This window comes from Schistocerca serialis, chromosome 1 (assembly GCF_023864345.2).
Source record: "Schistocerca serialis cubense isolate TAMUIC-IGC-003099 chromosome 1, iqSchSeri2.2, whole genome shotgun sequence".
NCBI classification, from domain to species: domain Eukaryota; kingdom Metazoa; phylum Arthropoda; class Insecta; order Orthoptera; family Acrididae; genus Schistocerca; species Schistocerca serialis.
This window is the reverse complement of record NC_064638.1, coordinates 686,133,890-686,148,006: the sequence shown is the minus strand read 5'-3', so window position 1 is coordinate 686,148,006 and position 14,117 is coordinate 686,133,890. Positions and strand designations below refer to the sequence as shown.

The following is a 14,117-nucleotide window of genomic DNA, read 5'->3' as shown; positions in this document are numbered from 1 at the left end:
TTCACAAATCAGTTTCCGTTACAATTTTCATACAATCATTTTCATTGAACAAAATGAGGAATTGAGACATTAATTTTGAATCACAATATTGCCATAGCTTCTTCACTTGCGTAACTCTAACATAGCAGAACTTCGACAGCTCTCACTACCAAAGCTAAACACTGTCTGTGCCCTCGCGCAGTTCAAAGACACTCAGTTTACTTCTGCGATACAGCTTACAACATCGCTGCTCGCTCACAATCGATTCAGATACCAAAAATTCATGTACCAAAATTATGCATGACACCTGTCAACACTTCAACTAATGAGGCTCGACATTGACATTCCTGGCAAGTAAGTTACTTGTCTATAGTGTTCTGTTCGCTACAGGGTTGATTGTGGTGAGTCCTGAAACCGTCGGAATGCTTAATTTCGGTGGCTGCCCTCGTTCCTGGCATCATGGTGTTGGTTTCAGTGTGTTTCTACCCAACCGCGGAAACTTCTGCGCTGACCGCTACGCAGCTACTGGCGGAATAGAAACCACAGCCACCACAATAAAGTAAAATGTGCATTAAGCGACATGATAGACGTACCTGCCATGGATGTACACGAATCGTGTAAACACTCACAAGACCGTCCCATTGCTCTGCGGCCCACCACGTGGCAGCTCCACTGCAGCGAACGTTTAGGCACCACCCCTCTCTGGAGCCTTATTTTCTTTCTTTTTTTGAATCAGCTGACGTAATGGACGTTGAATCTGATGCATGGAACACCGAAACAATTTTAACTACCGACCAGGCGGCAAGAAATTGGATGCCGATATTGCTCTTTATGCCGAACGTTTTGCTGACAGGCCGTCACCCTGTGCAACCATTCATCGTGTTGTGCAACAGTTTACTACCGAGGAAAGTCTGACGCCTAAAAACAGAACTCGCAGAGCAACTGTAAAGGAAAACATCAATAATGAAATCGCAGCTCTGGCTGTGGTGCCTCAAATCCACACGCAAGTACCCGAGAAATATCGGCAGTCTTGAATTGCTCACACAAGTGTTTGGGCGATCTTATGCCATCACAAATGCCGTCCTTACCGGATCTCCATATGTCAAGAACTCTTTCGGAATGATTTTCAGAATCAGATGCACCTTTGCAATTAGGCACTCAAACAAATAGAAAGAGACCTGCAATTCCTTGTCGTGTAATGTTCTCTGACGCGTCAACATTAACGAACCACGTTGAAGTTAATCGGCGTAACATGCATTGTTGGGGGATAGGTTACATTGTAGTCTATGATACCGCACTACTCGTTAACAGACCAAGGACGCTGACGCACAACACTTATTGTCAAAAGTACCATGATATGGGGTATCTACTGAAATTTGTGACTGGATTGAGAACTTTTAGACGGCAGCATACAGCATGTTATCTTGGATGGAGAGGCGTCGTCTGATATAGAAGTAACTTCGGGCGTGCCCTAGGGAAGTATGTTAGAACCCTCCCATGTTCGTGTTGTATATTAATGACCAGACAAGCCGGCTGCGGTGGTCTCGCCGTTCTAGGCGCTCAGTCCGGAACCGCGCGACTGCTACGGTCGCAGGTTCGAATCCTGCCTCCTTCATGGATGTGTGTAATGTCCTTAGGTTAGTTAGGTTTAAGTAGTTCTAAGTTCTAGGGGACTGATGACCACAGATGTTAAGTCCCATAGTGCTCACAGCCATTTGAACCATTTGACCAGACAAAATTAATAGTAAAATCATGGTTTTTTGAAGATGATGCAGCTATCTATAATGAAGTGCTATCTATAGGAAGCTGCATAAGTATTCAGTCAGATCTTGATAAGATTTCAAAGTGATTCAGAGACTGTGAAAGAGGACAAGTTACTCTCTCACCTATTTTTCGTATGCGGAAAATTATTAAAGATTTTATTACAACCTGACACACTTTGAACAAGACGCTAGAAAGTTAACGTCCTGAGCAGACATTGATGGAGCCTGCTAGGGCGCTAAAAGCATGAGGTAGTTTTATGATTATTAGCTCATAGAAACGGCATGTTGGGAGCTGAAATCAATTGGCAGCGAGTCCATCCCTTAGTAAATCTTGTTAGACAGGTGCACAGCCATACAGGGCAGACAGGGCAGTTCCTCATCGAGACAAGTCTCCAGCAGAACAATGCCATGCTACCTGCCGTGGCACTAGCAGAAGACCTGGGCTGGGGCGACAGTCTAAAGGAATGCATCTACACAGTGGAGTCATAAACCAGGCATTATGTGCAGAGCCATGCGGGATAAAAATTTACCCGTTTTTGTGTTTGCTGATGGTGCAAATAGGCCAGTAACCACTTCCATTGCCTCGGTTGTACAAGAACCCTCTGGCGCTTGAGAAACAATGAGATATAGAATCTTCATTACACTGCATAGATAGAACTAACAAGCTCCAAGGCACAGATGATTTACATAAAGATCTTTGAGATTGTATCTGTTATCTTGTTGCCGTGGGAAGCGACATGCCTTTGGAGAAAATCAGCTCTCCCCCTCTACTAGAACTTAAAAAAGCCAGTAATTGGCGGTTTCTTTTTTTCCAGAGATGTAGGTTTCTTAACTCTTGCCTGGTTTGACATGCGTTTGTGCTGTCATCTGAGAGGGGAGATTTAGCGCGTCTACAGCTCTGTGATTGGCTCAAGATGGTGTGAAGGCGATGTTGTTTGTGCACTTTGGGGAAAAACGGATTTTTTTCTGGAATGCTGCGAAGCACTCAGGTGCAGGACTTGGATCCGGTAGGCACTTCTGGTCGAGTCTCTGGCATGCGTGGTTGGTAATTGGGACCTATCCTGAGACTGACATCAATAGCGAGTAGTTTAGACTGGGGAGCCTGTGTTGAAGTTTTTAGTGTACCAACAGTGTGACTTCAAACGTCTCAGGTTGCTCGTTTGCCGAGGGCACACTTATTCATGTTTGGTTTACCAGTCTTGGCGTTTGGTATCCTTGTGCGCTCTGCCATATAAGTGAGACAGATTGGTCCTGGGTACGACCAGCGAATGAGAGTGTCACACACTGAAATCTACCGTGATTTCAGGGCTCTCGTGGAGAGTAAATTGCGGTCTGTCTGCCTGATCGCTAGACCGTGAGATTTCTGCATTTCTTTCGTGGCCGCGATCGAATCTCACGTGCCACTCCGTGTCTCGCTCCTACGCACACATCACGCCAGCTGCAAGCTACATCGCAACACGAAACAAACGGGGTAACGTACTGCTGCTCCGTCATTGTCAGGGCGTACGGACCTCAATCGCCACTTGCTCTCAGCTGCACCTATGTAGAGAAACTTCAGCAGATTTGATCAGACAAAGTCTGCTCAGCGTCAGATCAATTCAGACTGCGTTATCCACATTTTTAGGGCCAGAGTACTTGACTCACTCCACTAGTTAAACTGTCTCTGCCACGCAGGATACTTGTCCAGTGTAGTCTTAAGTAACCCGTTAGTTGTTTACGGTATTCAATCAATAACTTGTTTAGCATAATTTATGTCTTTTTTTAGAAAACATAAATGTTGTTAGAACACTAAAATTATGCCGACATTCTCAATCATTTATTTAGTCTCACTAGAGTTACTTTTCTAGATCATAGATAGGTGATGATGATGATATATTCTTTGTGGAGCACTCATCTATGCGGTTGTCAGCGCTCATAACAATTCCCAACCTCTGCTAAGTCCACTCTCGCCACTTTCATGAATGATGATGAAACGATGAGGACAATACAATCACGCAGTCATCTCGAGGCAGGTGAATGTCCCAGACCCATCTCAGATTATAGATAGGAGTGGTGTTAGTTTGGTTTGCACTGCCATGCTGTAGTAATAAATGTAAAGATTTATGTGAGAATACTGATGTTGTTAAAGGTAATATGGAGGCAGAGATCTGAATGAATGTGCTTGTCATCAATTACAGCTATTTTCAATCATTCTGGACGCAGTGAGAAACATTTGTCAACTGTTGCAGTAGAACAGCTTTACGTATAGTCAGACTAATTGATTTATTTAGCTATAGTAATTGAGAACTAGTATTATATGCCCTTTTCCTAATGTGTGTGACGTAGGTAATGTAGAGGACATAGTCATGGCGTGGTTCAGATGGTGCCTTGTAGTAACGCTAGTAAAATGCACTGTCATGATGTTACTGTAAGATGTGAGTTTAATGCTTTTGAGAAAGCTTTGAAGCATTGTAACTTGTGAGATATTTAGAATGTATTAGGGCTTTATGATGATTTTTATGCGAGCAAAAATAAATGTGGTGATAAATGGAGGTTGAGGAAGCTGTAGTTAGGGACTGTATGTCATGTATGGTAGAAAATTATGTTTATGAAATCATGTAGAATCAAATAATCGGATATTATTCATAATTAAAGAAAAAGAACAATGAAAATGGTTGATGAGAGGTACAGTAAATCTAATTTAGTAAACATGAATGTTCAGAGATATGTAGACTAATATTAATTTCATCTGATTATCATACGAAAACATACATTACAGTGACATAGGCAGAGAATGTCACTGAAGCAAAGAAGAAACCAACATTAGTAGGCAAAATTGTAATGCACTATAAGTTAATATTAGAAATGAGGCGTCACTATTATTTAACATGTGCAATATATTGCTTAAAAATAGAATACGGTTACTACTACGCAACTATACTTATTTCGAAGTTCCGTGATTCATTTTTTATTTTATTTGAAGTCATTTCATTACAGCTGTTAAATTTAATCTTTTCAAATAATACGAAAAAATATTATTTATAAGTAACTTATTTGTCAAGCAAAATTATTTATTTGATAAATATATTATATCTGTATTTCATGGCTAAAAGTTGGAAGTAGTAGATGGCAGAAAGTGAGATGTGAAATTTGGCTTTGTTTCATGCAGTTGTTTCGTTGTGTCTGTAATTGTTTATTTGAAGCATAATCGTTTGGAAAATATGGAACACGCGAATCAGCAGTGGGCGCAAGCACCAGCGACTTTCATTACTAGTATTAAAACTCAACAGTAGAAGAATGTACCGTGAATATCGGAAATCCGACAAAACATCAAATCTCCGACATCGCTGCGGCCGGAAAAAGATCCTGGAAGAATGGGGCCAATGACGATGAAAATCGTTCATCATGACAGAAGTGCAACCATTCCGAAGATTGCTGCAGATTTCAGTGCTGGACCATCAATACGTCTCTGCGTGCGAAACATTCAACGAAACGTCACCCACATGGGCTTTCGGAGCAGAAGGTCCACTCATGCACCCTTGATGACTGCACGCCACAAAACTTTATGCTCGTCGGGCCCGTCAACGTCGACATTGGACTGCTGATAACTGGAAACATGTTGCTGATAGGAGGAGTCTCATTTCAAATTATATGGAGCGGATGGACGTGTACGGGTATGGACACAACCTCATGAAACCGTGGACCCTGCATGTTAGCATGGGACTGTTGAAGTTGGTGGAGGCTCTGTAACGGTGTGGGGCGTGTGCAGTTGGGACCCCTGACACGTTTAGACACGACTTGGACAGGTGACACCCACGTAAGCATCCTGTCTGACGACCTGCACCCATTCATATCCATTGTCCATTCCGACGGACTTGGGCAATTCCAGCTGGGCAATGCGACACCTCACACGTCCGGGATTGCTACACAATGGCTCCAGGAACACTCTTCTGAGTTTAAACACTTCCGCTGGGCGCCAAACTCCCGAGACATGAAAATTTATTGAGCATATCTGGGATACCATGCAACGTGCTGCTCAGAATAGATCTCCACCTCTTCGTACTCTTACGGAATTATGGACAGCCCTGCAGGATTCATGGTGTCATTTCCCTCCAGCACTGCTTCAGACATTAGTAGAGTCCATGCCGCGTCGTGTTACCGCACTTCTCCGTGCTCGCGGGGGCCCCACACGATATTAGTCAGGTGTACCAGTCTCTTTGGTTCTTCAGTGCAGCAGAGTTTGTACATTGAGCAGGACACATACGTTTGTCTATGTAGAGGAAGACGTGGTGAGTGTTGAGAAACGCAAGCGATGAAAGCTTTAAATGAAGTGTTGTCACTCAATTACTTTGCCACCCACTTGTAACAAGGACAATTTTTACAGCTACTGTTATTGTATCGAAAACTGAAAGTATTCGCTAGTAGTTTTTCTTAGAGAAGCTTCATTTTCAGCAGCTAAAAGGTATATTTCGTGGACTCTTATTCACGAATTTTGTTTGAATTATGTTCTTGTTAAAATAATGTTACAGTCCGAGCACCAAACGAGAACAGTTCTTCAGCATAGAAAGAATGATGTTTCCTGAAAATGTTACGTTTGTTTGGTAGTATTGTAAAGACGTTCTATAAAATAATGCGAGAAGAAAATTGCGTTGTTGATAAATAAAATTAGTTGACCAGTTCTTTACACATACTTCACATTTGTTAAGGAAAGCAAGGCAAAGCCACATCATTTTCATTCGAAGCAATTTTCGTCTGAAGACGCACACCAATGCAGATGCTACTAAAACTTACGGAAGGAGTTACGGTAAGTACCAAAATTTTTACTTCACGTCACAATTAACTGATGAAAGCCGACAGTTTCACAATGTCTAGCGTATTAGAAATCTAAATAGACTTACATCACAGTAATGATAAAATAGTGAATTCGCCGCTAACTTTATGATTAAATAATTTAATGAAAATCAGATTCTCGCAAGCATAAATTAATTTTTCTTCTAGCACAGTAATAACGCTTAAAATTTCATTATAATGGTAAATCTAAGAAACTACAAGAAGGTTAATTTAAACCGCAGATAAATCTCAACAATAATTGGTAAAATCTCATAGAAATGAACACAATATGACGATTGAACAATTTTTTCCAAAGCAAGATTCGTCTTTCACTCTATTAGGGTAAATAACAAACAATCTGCTGTCATTAAAAACACGTCCCGTCGACAATTAGACAATCACTTCCACTTTTTTTGAAAGTTTCTCTTGCGGTGCTTTACTTTTTAAGTCTTTTTAAAATGTGGTGACATTATTGAGCTGTAGCTGTTCAGAAACAGATCATCCAGAAAACATATTTGTTAAGGTGGGGAAAACGCCACCCATACATCATATTTTTTACCATGAGCAAAAGATCGCCTATGATAAATTATATTACGTAACAGAAGCTATAGTTGTCAAACTTACAGTACAAAGATTGGTGAAGGATGCAATGTCTATTATGAAAATAACATCATCCAACAACTTTTTGTGAAACATCACACACTTTGAGTTTCTACGAAACATGCACCAGATTCGTCTGTGTGACATTTCAAGGTGTTTCTTTAATGGAAATGGAATCAGTTGCTCCTTCGCTTCAGAGTTATTGCTCTTGATGTAACAGGTATGAAGTGGAACGCAGTATATTACTTCATTGCTGCGTCATTAACTTAGGTATAAGATCAAGCTCTTTTTAACTTTCAGCCAGAACCTGTCTTCGTTGAATCTTTATTGTCACCGTCAGCATGTCCGACAGTGATGTTTTCCATATCGTCGTTGATCTCTGCAAAGGTCTTTCCTCTTGTTTCGGGCAGCAGCTTGTACATGTACACTGCACAGACAAAGCACATGAAAGAGAACGCCCAGAAGGAGTAGTAAGCGCCCAGGCCGTCCGACACCACTTGGAACAGCTTCTTCAGGACAAAGCCATAGAGAGCTATTGTTGTGCTATATAACGTCAGGCAGATGGCCTTAACGGACACGTGGAACACCTCTCCTGTGAGCAGGGATCCAATTGGCGTTGACGCACCACTATTGCATAGCTGAAACATATTAAGTTCTTTTTAGCATAATGCTACAGTTCAAATGTAAAGGACTTTTATATCCCTTGACAACTAAATATTCCGCAAAATATAAATTACAGGAACTATTGTTGGCGATTCATAGGTGAATATGATGAGTAACTAAATACGAGCATAGATTTTACCAAATGAATTTTGCATTAAACGCTTCTTTTAGTTCTTGGGTCCATGACTGCTACTAACTTTTTAAAAAAAATCATTTTTCTATATTTCTTATTCCACTTTAAATAAACACTTTATTTCATTGACACCCTTGGACATACTGAGAGTTGGCAATACTCTCTTAGGATTTAAAGGTTGGCTACAGCGCGCATACACAAGCTCTGGAATCTAAGATATTGTTGACGCGCTTCGCAGCGCACGGATTAATTAGTGGCAGTCTGGAAGCCAGTGTAGGAGCCCGCCTGCTGCGGTGCGCACGTGTGTTGGGCGAGGGGTCGTCGCCGAGCTGCGTACTGCCGTGTCAGCCAACAGCGACACAGGATTTGGTATTGAGTCGATATTTTTTACAATTTGCAGCGCGCTTATTAATTTAAAGAAAAGGGTTTGTGTATGTGCGTAGCAGCAGACGGTAATTTTGATAATGATAGGAGTTGAACTCGTAAGGGAAACCATTGTTAGGCGAATACACTCCTGGAAATGGAAAAAAGAACACATTGACACCGGTGTGTCAGACCCACCATACTTGCTCCGGACACTGCGAGAGGGCTGTACAAGCAATGATCACACGCACGGCACAGCGGACACACCAGGAACCGCGGTGTTGGCCGTCGAATGGCGCTAGCTGCGCAGCATTTGTGCACCACCGCCGTCAGTGTCAGCCAGTTTGCCGTGGCATACGGAGCTCCATCGCAGTCTTTAACACTGGTAGCATGCCGCGACAGCGTGGACGTGAACCGTATGTGCAGTTGACGGACTTTGAGCGAGGGCGTATAGTGGGCATGCGGGAGGCCGGGTGGGCGTACCGCCGAATTGCTCAACACGTGGGGCGTGAGATCTCCACAGTACATCGATGTTGTCGCCAGTGGTCGGCGGAAGGTGCACGTGCCCGTCGACCTGGGACCGGACCGCAGCGACGCACGGATGCACACCAAGACCGTAGGATCCTACGCAGTGCCGTAGGGGACCGCACCGCCACTTCCCAGCAAATTAGGGACCCTGTTGCTCCTGGGGTATCGGCGAGGACCATTCGCAACCGTCTCCATGAAGCTGGGCTACGGTCCCGCACACCGTTAGGCCGTCTTCCGCTCACGCCCCAACATCGTGCAGCCCGCCTCCAGTGGTGTCGCGACAGGCGTGAATGGAGGGACGAATGGAGACGTGTCGTCTTCAGCGATGAGAGTCGCTTCTGCCTTGGTGCCAATGATGGTCGTATGCGTGTTTGGCGCCGTGCAGGTGAGCGCCACAATCAGGACTGCATACGACCGAGGCACACAGGGCCAACACCCGGCATCATGGTGTGGGGAGCGATCTCCTACACTGGCTGTACACCACTGGTGATCGTCGAGGGGACACTGAATAGTGCACGGTACATCCAAACCGTCATCGAACCCATCGTTCTACCATTCCTAGACCGGCAAGGGAACTTGCTGTTCCAACAGGACAATGCACGTCCGCATGTATCCCGTGCCACCCAACGTGCTGTAGAAGGTGTAAGTCAACTACCCTGGCCAGCAAGATCTCCGGATCTGTCCCCCATTGAGCATGTTTGGGACTGGATGAAGCGTCGTCTCACGCGGTCTGCACGTCCAGCACGAACGCTGGTCCAACTGAGGCGCCAGGTGGAAATGGCATGGCAAGCCGTTCCACAGGACTACATCCAGCATCTCTACGATCGTCTCCATGGGAGAATAGCAGCCTGCATTGCTGCGAAAGGTGGATATACACTGTACTAGTGCCGACATTGTGCATGCTCTGTTGCCTGTGTCTATGTGCCTGTGGTTCTGTCAGTGTGATCATGTGATGTATCTGACCCCAGGAATGTGTCAATAAACTTTCCCCTTCCTGGGACAATGAATTCACGGTGTTCTTATTTCAATTTCCAGGAGTGTAGATTAATTATTGAATTTTGTTATTGATTTCTTTTGTAATTGTCAATCAATTGTTTCACTGTGTATTTAATTGAGAAGTATAATTGAGAAGTATTTCAGTCTGTCTCAAGAGTCTGATTAATTTGTAATATTGCTTTAATGCCACTGGAGGCAGATTTACATACGAAGCGATTGTTCAAAGAGTTTCTAGCGTTTTGTTGATTGAATGAGAAAGAATCGCTTTCAGAATATAGTTTTTGAAAAAAGGAATTACATTTTTGGGTTATCATTTATCGAGTTTAGATTTGACCAAACCATTTCTCTTGAATTGTATCTACTTGTAGTAAGCAGTAGCAACCGCAGCAACAGCAGGAGCCGCCATACAGAACATGCATTGCACTCAGCATGAATAATAGGTTTTTTATGTTTTTGTTGAATATTGGAATGCAGCAGATCAAGAAGTGGGAGCAGAAAGACCAAGTAAGTTAATTGTTGCGCACAGGACCAGTTAAAAAATAATAAAGTTTAGGCGATCTCTGTAATAGTGAAGTTAACAAGAGTACAAGCACGAAATTAACAGTAGAAAACACGAGATAAGAAGAGACAACTCGCGACTTTCAATACCACCTCAGTGATGTTAAGATTTTACTCCATTTATGAGAATACAGCGCAACATTTGTATTTTACTGGTATTAGTCTGATGGGATTATACATCCCTTGCATGTTCTAACACAATCATCAGCCAAGAATTATCGTAACGTGTTTTGCCATATGTCTGCGCGGGCAGATGCCTGAAATAACTTATACTAACAAAACTACTGAAAATTTTGTATGGTGAGCATCCACAGCTGTACAATTGTATCGTGATGGAAAAGACCATTTAAGGTCTACGATAAACACAAGTTTACGAGCCAAACAGTTTCATGGCGTTAGAGCCACATCTTCGGACATACATATGTATACAAACAATAGCAAGACGTATAAAAATTTTGTTTGGGACTGTGCAAGAAACTATATAGTAAAATTATATACTCAAATCTATTGAATAACTTAGTTTAAGTGGGAACCAGTAGCCGACCCAACATCTGTGCTAAAAACGTTCGACCGTCAAAAGCTCGGTAGTCAAGTAAAAATATGGCAGACTGTAGGAACATCAATCCGATAAACAGAACAAAGAATAAAGCTAAAGTCGTGAAACAGATGGACATAAAAGTATAAATCGAATTATAGGTGTAAATGATGAAAACCTAAATCTCAAAAATAGAATCTGCAAAATTGCAAGATAAATATTGAAGTTAAGACTCAGTAAAATGCTGCATACAAAATCTAGATAAAAGGACTGAGGAAAGGGAAAATTAAATGTGTTGCATAGACGCACGAAAGGTGTAATATCGTGGTGACAACATGAGGCACGCAGAGACAGCCAAGACTACAACTGAGCTTAACCGCGGACAGTACTGATAAGGAAAACAGGTGCATGCGCGTAAGAAGGTATGCACCGGGAGGCGACAAGAGACAGAATCATAAAATGTTACAACAGTTATTTTATTATCTAACCAATTTGGGGGCGACCATGCTTAGTGAATTACAATTATAAAATAACAAATATGTACAAGTTTCCAGAATGAGATTTTCACTCTGCAGCGGAGTGTGCGCTGATATGAAACTTCCTGGCAGATTAAAACTGTGTGCCCGACCGAGACTCGAACTCGGGACCTTTGCCTTTGGCAGGCAAGTGCTCTACCAACTGAGGTATCGAAGCACGACTCACGGCCGGTACTCACAGCTTTACTTCTGACAGTACCTCGTCTCCTACCTTCCAAACTTTACAGAAGCTCTCCTGCGAACCTTGCAGAACTAGCACTCGTGAAAGAAAGGATATTGCGGAGACATGGCTTAGCCACAGTCTGGGGGATGTTTCCAGAATGAGATTTTCACTCTGCAACGGAGTGTGCGCTGATATGAAACTTCCTGGCAGGTTCGCAGGAGAGCTTCTGTAAAGTTTGGAAGGTAGGAGACGAGGTACTGGCAGAAGTAAAGCTGTGAGTACCGGCCGTGAGTCGTGCTTCGGTAGCTCAGTTGGTAGAGCACTTGCCTGCGAAAGGCAAAGGTCCCGAGTTCGAGTCTCGGCCGGGCACACAGTTTTAATTTGCCAGGAAGTTTCATATCAGTGCACACTCCGCTGCAGAGTGAAAATCTCATTCTGGAAACATCCCCCAAGCTGTGGCTAAGCCATGTCTCCGCAATATCCTTTCTTTCAGGAGTGCTAGTTCTGCAAGTTTCGCAGGAGAGCTTCTGTAAAGTTTGGAAGGTAGGAGACGAGGTATTGGCAGAAGTAAAGCTGTGAGGACGGGGCATGAGTCGTGCTAGGGTAGCTCAGTTGGTAGAGCACTTGCCCGCGAAAGGCAAAGGTCCCAAGTTCGAGTCTCGGTCGGGCACACAGTTTTAATCTGCCAGGAAGTTTTATGTACAAGTTTATTAAAAACAAATTTAGGAGCAGGAATTACATAAATGGTGATGTGTAAACCACATAACAATAATGACAATACTAGAGGTCAATCAAGGAAACGGCAGAGTGGTGTACAGTGATTTCAGAGATGATTGCCTCTTGATTCCATATAAAAACGGTTTGAAATAGGGAGTAGAATATATGTACTAGGTTATTCTACTCAAGCAATCATAGTCAGTTAAAACAGTGCAATGACGCAACTCTAATTACCCGTTGAGTGTATGCATTGGGAGCGCTTTTTGTGTCTTTGGTAACTATTGTACCTTACGTTCTTCTACCTTTCATTTGTAAAATTACTTATATAGATGCTACCCAAATTTCTGTGCCACATTTTATGATATTGTTCCCATGTCGCCTCCTTGTGTACACGTTCTTATGAGCATGCGCCCGTTTTCCTTATCACTACCATCTCTGGTTCAGCTCAGTTGCAGTCTTGGTAACTACAGGGGCTGATTCTTGATTGGAAATGGAGAAAACAAAGTCCTATGAACATGTGTCCGGACACGCACAGTGTGCGTGCATAACAAATAATCCCGGAAACAGGACAGAGCTGCATCACACCCACGTCACAAAAGATGTTCAAAGCGACCTCCATGGGATGCAGTCCACGTGTTCACACGTCACATCGTGGATTGCCGCACTCTCTCGAGCGTTCCGACTGCTCTCCGGATAGAGTCACAGGCGTCGTGAAAGACATTGCTTTAGGGCCTGCACTTCAGGGACTGGTCCAGCATACACAAAGCTTTTCGGATGCCCCGACAGGTAGGAATCCCGGGTGCGTAAGTCCGGTGGCGTAGTAGGCCATGCTACAGGGCCTCCATGTCCTATGCAACGTAGAGGGAAGATGTTGCTGAGGTGTCAACGAACTGTAATGTGGAAGTAGGGTGGTGTTCTGTCATGCAGACACCACATAACTTGTCGTACTACCAAAGGCACATTCTAAAGCAGCCCAGGCTTCCGCAGGAAGTACACATATGTTCCTCCACTGAGGAGTAATAACAGGTCGTCAAGAATCCCTGCCCACACATTGATGCTGAATCGATGCTGATGAGGCGCCTCGACCATCCCCCAAAGATTCCCTGTAGCCGTCAGAAGACGATTATGCAGATTGATACTCCGCCGGTAAAGAGAACTGACGGCATAAATCCCATATTTGTGATGATCTGCTGCAAAAACTGTCCATAAAATCCTTCCTGTAGAGGGAAATCCTCTGCTGATAATCCTTACGCTTGTATGTGATAGGTATAGTGGCGGTTGTCATGCAGGATACGTGTAATCGTACTTTGGCTTGCACCACGTTGGCGGGCCATTTGCCTGGAACTTGTACTAGGGTTCGTCTCAATATCCTATAGAATCCTGCCTGCCAAATATGGTATACATACAGTACGTCTTTTTGAAAGGACCCATTATCACTCAAACGCCCAAAAATGACTTGAAATATTGTCTGATGTGGTTGCTGTCTGTGAGGGAACTTGTTTTGGTATAGCAGAGCTGCCTCTCGACCGTTTCCATCTGCACAAACACTACCTCGGCTTGTTCCCGACATGAATAACGCGCCATTCTGCTGTTTACAGTACGCTGCGTCAACCTCACAGCCTGCAACTGACAAAGAACATATGGCACGTGGTCAGAGGAAATTTCATTCGGCAGTGCCATCTGTCATGGCAACGATGCAGTTCCTGACAAATGTTCTTAGGACCCCTTTTCCTCCATTTCCAGTCAGCAGACCGTCCCTGCAGTTTGTCGGTTT

General features: G+C 43.5%; 1 non-coding gene across 1 annotated transcript; it reads left to right on the top strand.

Moving 5' to 3' along the window:
* The first annotated feature begins 11,921 nt into the window (after window positions 1-11,921).
* On the top strand, window positions 11,922-11,996 carry Trnas-cga (transfer RNA serine (anticodon CGA)). Its single transcript has one exon. It is a non-coding gene; the product is annotated as a tRNA-Ser (tRNA).
* Window positions 11,997-14,117: the final 2,121 nt, after the last annotated feature.